Source organism: Azolla caroliniana, unplaced genomic scaffold (genome assembly GCF_043228905.1).
Source record: "Azolla caroliniana isolate FFs.n. ecotype wild unplaced genomic scaffold, voAzoCaro1.0.p SCAF_1, whole genome shotgun sequence".
NCBI classification, from domain to species: domain Eukaryota; kingdom Viridiplantae; phylum Streptophyta; class Polypodiopsida; order Salviniales; family Salviniaceae; genus Azolla; species Azolla caroliniana.
In genome coordinates, this window is record NW_028230436.1 from 13,988,106 (window position 1) to 13,999,433 (window position 11,328).

An 11,328-nucleotide genomic window follows, 5' to 3' on the forward strand; every position below is an offset into this window, starting at 1 on the left:
AACTCCACCAATTCGTACGTATGGTTCTCATGCAGGGAATCCATCTCATCCTGCATGGCACTTAACCATTTTCGGCTGTGGGTGTCCTCCTTCGCTTCTTCGAAGCTTTCCAGCTCCCCCTCATCGGTCAGCAGAACATGCTCTGCATCCGGAAATCTCCGGGGGGCCCTTCTCTCTCTGAGAGGATATCTCTGTCTTCGGGCTTCGGTAATCGGCTCCTCCATTTGCTCTTCATCCGAATCCGATTCGGGGTCTTGGCCGGTTCCGGTCTCAGCTTCCTCTACTTCTTCTTCTGTCGGTTCGGTATCCTCACCGTAACCGGCTGGTTCCTCGAGTGCTAGCCGGTCTCTTGCCGGTTGGGTCTGCTCATCGTAGAGTCTATCCTTACCGTTCGACTCAGAGTTCATTATCTTCTTCTCCGACTCCCAGTCGGCAAGCGTCTTGTCCGCCGTGAAGATAATATCTCGACTCCAGAATACCTTCTTGTCGACCGGGTCCCACACTCGGTAGCCGAACTCATCGTCACCGTAACTGAGGAATATGCATGGCAGGGTCTTTGGATCTAACTTTCCTCTCCGGTCCTTTGCTACATGCACGTACGCGAGACACCCGAACACCTTCAGATGCCGATAGGATACTTCCTTACCGGTACACACTCTCTGTGGCGTGTCTCCGTCCAAGGGTACTAAGGGAGATCTGTTTATCACGTATGTCGCCGTCGACAGTGCCTCAGCCCAAAACTTCTTGGGTAGGTTTGCATGCGCTAGCATACTCCGGACCCTCTCCATTATGGTCCGGTTCATCCTCTCGGCCAGTCCGTTTAGTTCCGGCGTCTTCGGCACGGTAAATTCGAGCCGGATTCCCTTCGAGCGGCAGTACTCCTCGAACTGCCCCTGGTACTCTCCTCCGTTACCTGCTCGAACCGCCTTCAGCTTCCGGCCGGTTTCTCTTTCCACTCTTGCGTGGAGCTCTTTGAAGACGGATAACACCTGATCCTTTGTCTTCAACGGTGTGGCCCACAGCTTCCGGCTGTGGTCATCTATGAACGTCACGAAGTAATGCGCTCCGGCATGTGACTTCGTGTCTACTTGACACACATCCGTATGCACCAACTCCAGTGGTGCATTACGTCTCATCGGTGGCCTTGGTCGGAAGGAGGTCCGGTTGTGCTTACCGGCCAGACAGTCAGTGCACTTCTCTAAGTGCACGTTCTTCACTGGAATGAGGTTGTCGTCTGCAAGCCTCTTCATCCCCTTCTCGCTCATATGACACAACCTCTTGTGCCACAGCTCACCGGCAGTGTCGGATGCCACGTTCACTTCTTCCGGACATAACCGGGCATTCATCAGGTACAGTGTGTTTACCTTCCGGGCCCGAGCCACAATCAGGCTCCCTTTGCTGAACTTCATGACACCGTTCCAGATGCTACCCGTGTAGCCTTCATCATCTAGCCGACCGACTGATATCAGGTTTAGACGAACTTTCGGAACGTGTCAGACATCCTTCAGCAGCAACTTGCATCCGGTTGGTGTTGTCAGCCACACGTCTCCTATGCCGACAATTCGGCATGTACCTTCATTCCCCATCCGGACACAGCCGTGATCACCGGTTGAGTAGGATGAGAAGCATTTCCGGTCCGGGGTAAGGTGGAACGACGCTCTGATACCACTTGTCAGGAACCCAACGTTCCTTATGCGCAACGCTCAGCCACAACCGAGATTATTTTCATACACAGAAAATAGGAAATAGAACACGACACAAAGAGGAAGACAAATACACAGGAGGTTTATGTGGAAAACCCCAAACTAGGGGAAAAACCACGGCAGCCCATGGGCTGCAAACTGTCACTATGTAAGAATGTACAAAACTGTGAGTTCACGGAGGCAACGACCTCGTGCTCATGATCTTCGCCACAGGCGGCGGTTACAACAGAGGCAAAGACCTCGTCTCTCTCTCTCTCTCTCTCTCTCTCTCTCTCTCTCTCTGTACAGTTGCGCACTCTCTCTTCTTCTTGCACCAACAAGGAAGAATAACAACTACATACTTAGTTTGCCCTAAGTCATATTTATATTAATATGACTTTTCGGCTATTTACAAATGTAGCCACGATGGGCTCTCAGAAACATATTTACGAATATGTCTCTTCCTCCGGTTCATACCGAGTCTGCACCATCCGGCTCTCCGTAGCCGGGTACTCCTCATCCGGTTCATACCGGGTCTGCATCATCCGACTCTCTGTAGCCGGGTACTCCTCATCTGGTTCGTACCGGGCCTGCACCATCCAGTTCATACCGGGTCTGCATCATCCGGCTCTCCGTAGCCGGGTACTCCTCATCCGATTCATACTGGGTCTGCATCAACCGGCTTTCCGTAGCCGGGTACTCCTCATCCGGTTCATACCGGGTCTGCATCATCCGACTCTCCGTAGCCGGGTCCACCTCGTACGGTTTCAGCCTCGGCCGAGTCTATTCATCGACACTGTTCTTCTCTCTTCCCATCCGGAGGGACCTGTCTCCCAACAGTTCTCCCATATCTGAAGCAAGACATCAGAGAGACGTTGATATGCTGCATCATAAAGTCGGTTGCATCGACATTTCCATAATGCCCATAACGTTATTATAGTCATTGTTTTCCATACCTAGACAGATCCCATCTGCTTTCGAGGTTGTTGAAAGGAGTTGACCAATATCAATCTTCTACTATGTACCATCATTTCCTCTTGAACATAGTTAGCCTCATACAACATCAAACTGGAATGTAACACTCCCCACATCGCTGATCCCCATGAAAATAGGCAGCCGCATTGATTGTTAAAAATAACGAAAGAACTTTATTCCATACTTGTTGAGCCAAGGGACAAGACCAAAAGGCATGATTGGTAGTCTCCTGAGCTTCATGGCAAAAGTCACATTGTCGAAGATTGGGTGTTACATTCTCTTTCAATGAGTGACCAACTGGTAAGGCCGTATGCATTAATAACCATATGAAGAGAATAAATTTAGTTGGCCCCTTGAATGACCAAATCCATCTCCAGTAGGTTTTCAAATGCCAAGTTGAAACCCCCCAACTGGTCCAATGTTTCTGAGCTGCTGGTATCCTTGCATTTCGAGAGAGCAATAGTGCTCTTCCAAGTTTTACTGAGTATTGAAAGAATGGAATCTTTATGATCTGTTCACCCAAGGAATGTGACCAAAACCAACCCCCCTCGGATCCCATGTTAATCTTGCAACCGGATCTTTTGCATATAACCACAAGATATCAAAACACATATGAGCAATTGAAGGATAAGGATCAAGCATCCATTTCTTTCCAATTTTAGCAACCATTTTGACTGGTGCACTTCACAAGTGTTGTAGATAACTGCACTCAAATATGTAAGGTTGTAATGTATGATTGTCTAAGACCTGAAAATAAGAAGCGCACTCGTTACTAGGTGAAACAGCCTTGACAACCATCAATGTGTCATGTATGAAGCATCCAAACCACATATGTTCCTTCTTGGGTTGAAAGGTTGTAGAAAACGAAGAATATGTTGCTGATATGCTAGCGGTCATTATCTTGGCACCGTGAACAAATTGTAAATGTGCAAGTCGATCTTCTTGTGACATTTGTTGAAATTGAATCCAAGTTCTTACAGATGCATCAGGCCCGTTATCCAATTTTTGCCAAGGAAGGTGAGTTCTTAGGCCCACCACTTTTCCTGCATTATCCCGAAATAAAGAATTATCAAGAAGAGGCTAATTAAGTAGTGCATCCCACATAGAAGGCTTGTCCTTAAGCAAGAATCACTTAATCACATCCCACACCCTTATGATTCCTCACAAAAATCTATTAGATGCAAGATCCCACCTTAGTGTTTGTACATCATTCAAGAATAACCACTTTAAAGAGGGTGACCAAACATCATCCGTTTTAGGACTTAACTACATCAACTGATTTAGAAATATTCCTTTCTAGCTTCTGATCTTGGCAACAATCCTCTGATCACAAACTTAGTCAAAAGGGCTCTTGAATGCATTAAAGGATTCATTAAACCCAACCCTCCATTGCTTTTAGGTTGGATTAACACATTCCAAGCAACTTTGGCTACTATTGGAGATCCTTGTTTCCCCCCCCAAAGAGAATTTCGAATCAAACTTTGCACTTTGGTTATTGCAGATCTAGAAAATAGCCAAATAGATGTTATAAACCACATTGAAGCCAGAGATACAGAGTTTACTACTACAACCCGACCTGCAAAGGACAATTGTTGGGCATCCCAATGTAGTAGTTTACATTTTATTGACAATAGTAATGGCGATAGCATTGCATCTGGCCACAAATCTATACTAACCATACATCCTAAATAACGAACTAATTCACCATTATGATGTCAAGATTCGAACTCTTGACACGACCATGTTATAATCTAGTATTATGAGTTAACCAAGATATCTAGTACTAGTTATGTATATAATTGGTCCTTATTATTTTGCTAGCATCATGTGCATAGTTGCTCCCTTGTAGTATTTACACTTGGCACATGCATGCATACCTACATGCTCTATTGTAGATTCACATGCGTGCAACAAGTATGCATGCCATGTAGTATAAATAGAGGAGTTCACCTTGAAGGAAAATCAAGGTGAACAACACCAGTTATGGAGTCTTTCCTTTAATACTATCTTCTTTCTTGTCCATTTGGTTATCTTCTTGCTTGTCTCTTGAGTTTATGATTCGTGACAGTTTGTTCACCTTCCCATCCTCATAGCTCTCCCTCTCATAAGCCATAGCTATGTCCGACTCAACTAGTGAGTTAGGCCAAATAATGGTAGCCTTACGACAACTACAACTTGAAAATGAAGCTCTTCAAAATTCTTTACAAGAACTTCAAGTCGGTACCTCCCTATCCTCACAACCCCCGAACCCTAGTCTCCCACAACAACCTAGCCTAGAGCCCGATCTTCTACCAACATCTAGCCTAGCTTCGTCACAGTTTCTTGAGCCTAAGGTTAGCCTCCCAGAAAAAATTGATGGAACGAGGTCGCGTTTCCGAGGGTTCATCAACCAAGTTCAACTTATCATTCGGCTACAACCTCAACGTTATGGAGATGGTCTTCTACAAGTTGGCCTTGTGGGCACCCTTCTCTCCGGTCCGGCCCAAGCTTGGTTTGCACCATTGGTTGAAACCTCATCACCTTTATTGGAGGACTTTCCCGCCTTCCTTGCCGAGTTAGAGGCCACATTTGGAGAGACGGACCGACGACGTACAACTCTTAACAAGATTTATGCACTCGAACAAGGTTCACGTGCAACTTCGGTCTATGCTTCCGAATTTCGACAACTAGCATGCGACGTCAATTGGGATGATCAAGCTTTAGTTGATCACTTTCGGCGCGGTCTTCGAAGCAATGTCAAGAATCTTCTCTTAAACTTTCCGGAGCCCACCTCGTTATCCCAAGCGATTTCACAAGCAGTCCATTGTGACAATCGTCTTTTCGAATTTCGCTAAGAAGAGCGCCGGACTTGGGTTCCACCTCATTCACTTCCACGCCATGCCCTGGTCATACAACCCCAAGCATCCTCACACTCGCCTACTTCGGCAGATGCTCCTGTCCCCATGGAAATTGATCAAGCCCAATTTTGGCCATTGACTGATGTTGAACGACAATTTCGGCGGGCTAATGGCTTGTGCATGTATTGTGGCGCCTCTGGTCATGTCGTTCGCCATTGTCCTAGGAGTACTCGCCCACAATTCCATCGAGCTAACGGACCCCAACATCCGGGAAACGACATCGTTCGGTTGCAGTAGGAGCCATGCAAATGGACATCTCCCGTCGCCCACATTCTCTTGGTTCCATTGCCGGACCATAAGGCAATTTCACATTGGAGGTATGGCTTTCGTTTAACTCTAGTTCCATTCAGTCTGTTGCTTTACTTGATTCTGGGGCATCTTCTTGCTTCATCGACGTCGCGTTTGCCCAAGCACATGGCGTACCTGTCGTTGGCCTCTCAAAACCCATTCCAGTTGAAGCCATCGACGGGTGCGTCCTCTCGTCAGGTGCAATTACCCAAGCTACAATCCCATTAGGGCTTCGGGTGGGCTCACACCAAGAGGAGCTCACCTTTTACCTCATCGCATCTCCTCGACATCCGATCATCTTAGGACTAACGTGGTTGGAGGCGCACAATCCAATAGTGGATTGGTGCAACCGCTCGATCACATTTAGCAAGCCATGATGCTCGTGCAAAAGTATGAAGGTAAATTCAGTTTCCTATCCTTCAGAGACGGTCGACTCCGAATTGACTACCCCATCATCGGTCTAGGATGGGTTTGTTTGTGGCGCCATTTCTAACACACTCCATGTTATTCCCGAATAATACCAACACTTCTCCGATGTATTTGAAAAATGTAATGTTGATCGTTTGCCTGAACACCGGCTCTACGACTGTCCGATTGATCTTCAAGAAGGTGCGTGTCCACCCTTTGGTCCTCTATATGCGTTGTCTGCACCAGAGTTGAAGGCCCTTCGTGTGTATCTCAATGAGAACCTCGAGAAAGGATTTATTCAACCTTCTAAGTCACCAGCCGGGGCCCCCATTTTATTTGTGAAGAAGAAGGACGGCTCTCTACGCTTATGCGTCGACTACCGAGGTCTCAACAAACTCACTGTGCGAAACCGCTATCCGCTACCTCTGATCCCCGAACTCCTTGATCGGCTCCGAGTTGCGCGTGTCTTCTCCAAAGTTGATCTGCGTGGAGTGTACAATCTAGTACGCATCAAGCCGGGGGATGAATGGAAAACCGCATTTCGAACACGGTATGGGCATTTCGAATACAAGGTAATGCCTTTTGTTCTTACTAACACTCCCGCAGTTTTTCAACATATGATGAATGATATTTTCCGGGAATATCTTGATCTTTTTGTTGTCATTTACCTTGATGATATTCTCATTTTCTCGCCAAACATGGAGGCGCACACTCACCAAGTCCGATTAGTTCTTGCCAAACTTCGCGAGCATGGCCTTTATGCCAAAGGCGAGAAATGCGAGTTCGACCGTACCTCGATCGAATTTCTGGGCTACATCATCTCGCCCACTGGCATCACCATGGATATGAAGAAGGTCTCTGTCATTCAGGTGTGGGCGACTCCAAGGCGACTTAGAGATGTGCAATCCTTCCTCGGCTTCGCGAATTTTTACCGTCGCTTCATCAAGGGGTTTTCCACCCTAGCACAACCTCTTATCGCTCTCACCCATAAAGGCACTCCATTTTTATAGACCTCAGAGGCACAAAATGCGTTCGACTCACTCAAACACGCATTCATCACTGCCCCGGTGCTGCTACATGCCGACCCCACAAAACCCTTCCAAGTCGAAACCGATGCCTCTGACTTTGCCATTGGCGCCATCTTATCCCAGGCAGACAACAACAACCTAATGCACCCAGTGGTTTACTATTCCCGGAAATTTACGGCATCCGAAATCAATTATCCCATTTACGACAAGGAGCTTGCTGCTATCATTGCTGCCTTTGAAGAATGGCGACCCTACTTGGCCGGCGCACAACATCGTGTCCAGGTAGTGACTGATCATAAAAATTTAGTTTATTTTTCCACCACTCGTACTTTGAATCGAAGGCAGGCCCGTTGGTCGACATTTCTCGCCGACTACGATTTTGAGATCGTATTTCGACCTGGTGGCCAACATGGGAAGGCTGATGCCCTTTCTCGCCGAGCTGACCTTGCACTCCACCCTAGGGATGCTGCTTATGCCCAACAATCTAGACGTTTGTTGAAACCCGACCAATTGCATCTTTTTGCCACTTGTATATTGCAGGATGATTCTTTACTCCAACAAATCACTGATGCATCCAAGACCGATGCGTTCGCCAACGAGATTCGAGATAGTTTGCAAAACCCCTCCAAGGCGACCAAAAGGAAGGATCTTGACACCTTCACCATATAAGAGGGTTTGTTGTTCCGAGATCATCTCTTATACGTCCCAGAGGGCCCATGTCGCACCCGGGTGTTGCGGGAATGCCACGATGACCCACTTGCAGGTCATTTCGGGGTCGCGAAAACCCTCGAGCTAATCTCTCGGGGGTATTGGTGGCCACAACCATGGAAGCTGGTCAAAGAATACATAAAGAGTTGTGAGGTTTGTGCTCGCTCCAAAGCCATTCATCATCGGCCATACGGCTTACTACAACCGCTTCCATGTCCTCGTCGTCCTTGGGCCTCTATCTCTATGGACCTGATAACTGATCTACCCTTGGTCAATAGCTATGACTCGGTGTTGGTCGTTGTCGATCGGTTTACGAAGATGGCTCACTTCACTCCATACTCCAAAACCATTTCCGGAGAAGGAATGGTGCATCTCCTACTCAACAATGTGGTACGCTTGCATGGACTCCCCGATGATGTCATCTCGGATCGCGGACCCCAGTTTGTCTCTCACTTCTGGCAGCGCCTGCTACAAACTTTAGGCATCTTTGTCAAGTTGTCCTCCTCTTATCACCCCCAAACTGACGGGCAAACGGAGCGTGTCAACCAAATCCTTGAGCAGTATCTTTGGTGCTCGGTTAGTTACCAACAAGATGATTGGGTCAACTTACTTTCGCTCGCGGAATTCGCCTACAATAATTCTCTCCATGCATCGACTGGCGTCACTCCCTTCTTTGCCAACTACGGTTTACATCCTCGCTTCAACATTTCCCTTCCTACCACTTCCGTGAACCCTTCGGCGGAGGATCGCGCCCGCATTTTGGAAGAACTACATCATGATTTATCCCTGGAGCTTAGTCTTGCTAGTGAACGATACAAGAAGCAGGCTGATTGCCATCGATCTTCCACTCCACACTTTGTCGTTGGAGACATGGTCTGGTTGTTACGTCGACACATCTCTACTACTCGTCCATGTGCGAAACTTGATTACAAGAAGTTGGGACCATTCCGTATCATCGAGTGCATCAATCCTGTCGCCTTCCGGCTCGCCCTTCCATCCCACTTCCGGATTCACGATGTTTTTCATGTCTCCCTCCTCGAACCCCATTATGCTTCACAACTCCCAGGACGTCAAGCCCCACCACCACCACCTGTGCAATTGACGACAGGGGAGGAATACGAGGTTGACCAAATCCTTGACTTGTGTTGGCACCGTCGACACTTGCAATACCTCGTCCTATGGAGGGGTTACCCCATGTCTGAGGCCACATGGGAACCATCGGCAAATTTACAAAATGCCCCAGAGGTCGTCCAAGATTTTCATCACCGATATCCCCACAAACTAGCAGCCGATTTGGGAAGGCGGCGTAGGAGGGGGGATAATGTCAAGATTCGAACTCTTGACACGACCATGTTATAATCTAGTATTATGAGTTAACCAAGATATCTAGTACTAGTTATGTATGTAATTGGTCCTTATTATTTTGCTAGCATCATGTGCATAGTCGCTCCCTTGTAGTATTTACACTTGGCACATGCATGCATACCTACATGCTCTATTGTAGATTCACATGCGTGCAACAAGTATGCATGCCATGTAGTATAAATAGAGGAGTTCACCTTGAAGGAAAATCAAGGTGAACAACACCAGTTATGGAGTCTTTCCTTTAATACTATCTTCTTTCTTGTCCATTTGGTTATCTTCTTGCTTGTCTCTTGAGTTTATGATCCGTGACATATGAAGCCATCAGAAAGAAGGACTTGGATACCATGCAAGGTGAGTTTCTTCACCTACCCTAAGTTTGACTGACTTGTTCCAGTTAAGTGATGCACCTGTAGCATCTGAGAAAACTCGCAAACCATCGTGTGCCCGACTAAGATTACCAATCTCCCCGTCAACATAAAGGGCCGTGTCATCTGCAAATTCAGCATCCAATACAATAGGTTGTGTAAAAGGTAATGATATGCCTTTTATGCCTGCCGAAAATGATCTTAGGTAGGAGGACAGGGCTTCCCCAAACAAGATAAAAAGAAACGGGGCGAGAGGGCATCCTTGCTGAACTGACCCGAAGATAGGAAATAGTGGCCCATATCCTTCAGTAAACAAAACGGAACTAGAAGCATGCATATATAGGGCAAAGACACCTTTAATCCATGCAACAGGAAAACCTAATCTTGACAGCACTTCCTCAAGAAAGTCCCAATCCACTTTATCATAAGCCTTCTCAAAGTCAAGCAATAATACAACAAGCTGTTGTTTATTTTGCTAAGCTAAAGCAACCATTTCCCAAAACAAAAAGATGTTATAAAAAACGCTTCTATCTTGCAAAAAACCAGATTGTGTGTCATGAATAATAGACGAAAACATGTCCAATCTTAGTATGGGAGCAATGGTTTTTGCCACAATCTTGTACACGTCATTAAGCAATGTTATTGGCTTCCACTTGGCGACTTCATCACACTAGGCATCTGACTTAGGGATCATATATATGATTCCTTCCATCCATTCCACAGGCATATTACCGCTTGAAAATATTAAATTAACCGCTCTAGTAAGTAGAGGACCCAGAAAATCCCAAAAATGCAAATAGAAGCCAACTCCTTTTCCCAAACAAACATCCTTTCCTAAGGATTTAGCTGCAGAAAAAACCTTCTGCTGTGTGAATGGTTGCAATAAATGAGATGCCATTACATCTGTAAGCTTTTGTTGAATAGTTGCAAGCACAACTTGTCGCTTATAAAGATTCGCTACCGAAAAAGATTCCACAGACAATAACTGATGGTAATAATCCGAGACTGTATCTTGCACTTCAGAGTCATTTGATGTATAAGCTCCATCAAGCCGCTTCAAAGAAGTAATAGAAAGAAGTTTATTTTTCCGTTTAAACTGATTAAAGGATTCTGTGTTGATCCGATCGTGCCTCTTACTTGATTCTTTAAAGGAGTGTAATGTTGCTCGTTGCTCGTAGTGTTGATCCGATCCGATAGTAAAAGAACATTGAGAGTTCCTCTTGCTTTTCTTTTAAAACGCTTTTCTTTTAAAACGCTTTTTACTTGTTGCAAGTCACAACGTAGCATAGATGAAATTGGATACCTTTTCAACAGTTGTTGTGCTGCTGCAAGAGTACGACACAGGTTGACAATTTCTGAATTGCAATGATAAACCGAAGTTGCAATTATTTTTGTGAATAGAGTCTTTGTATCGAGTATGACATGAACCATATTGCTAAGCAAATACTTGTCCGAGAAGTTGTAGCTCGACGATATCTGAGTGATTGACATCTTGTGACTATCATTAGATAGCAATGAAGGAGGGATGTGCAATTGCTTGGAATATCACCTCTTGGTAAATGTAATATCTAACTTCAGAGGATCATGGTTAGAGGTCACTGATCTTGGAATA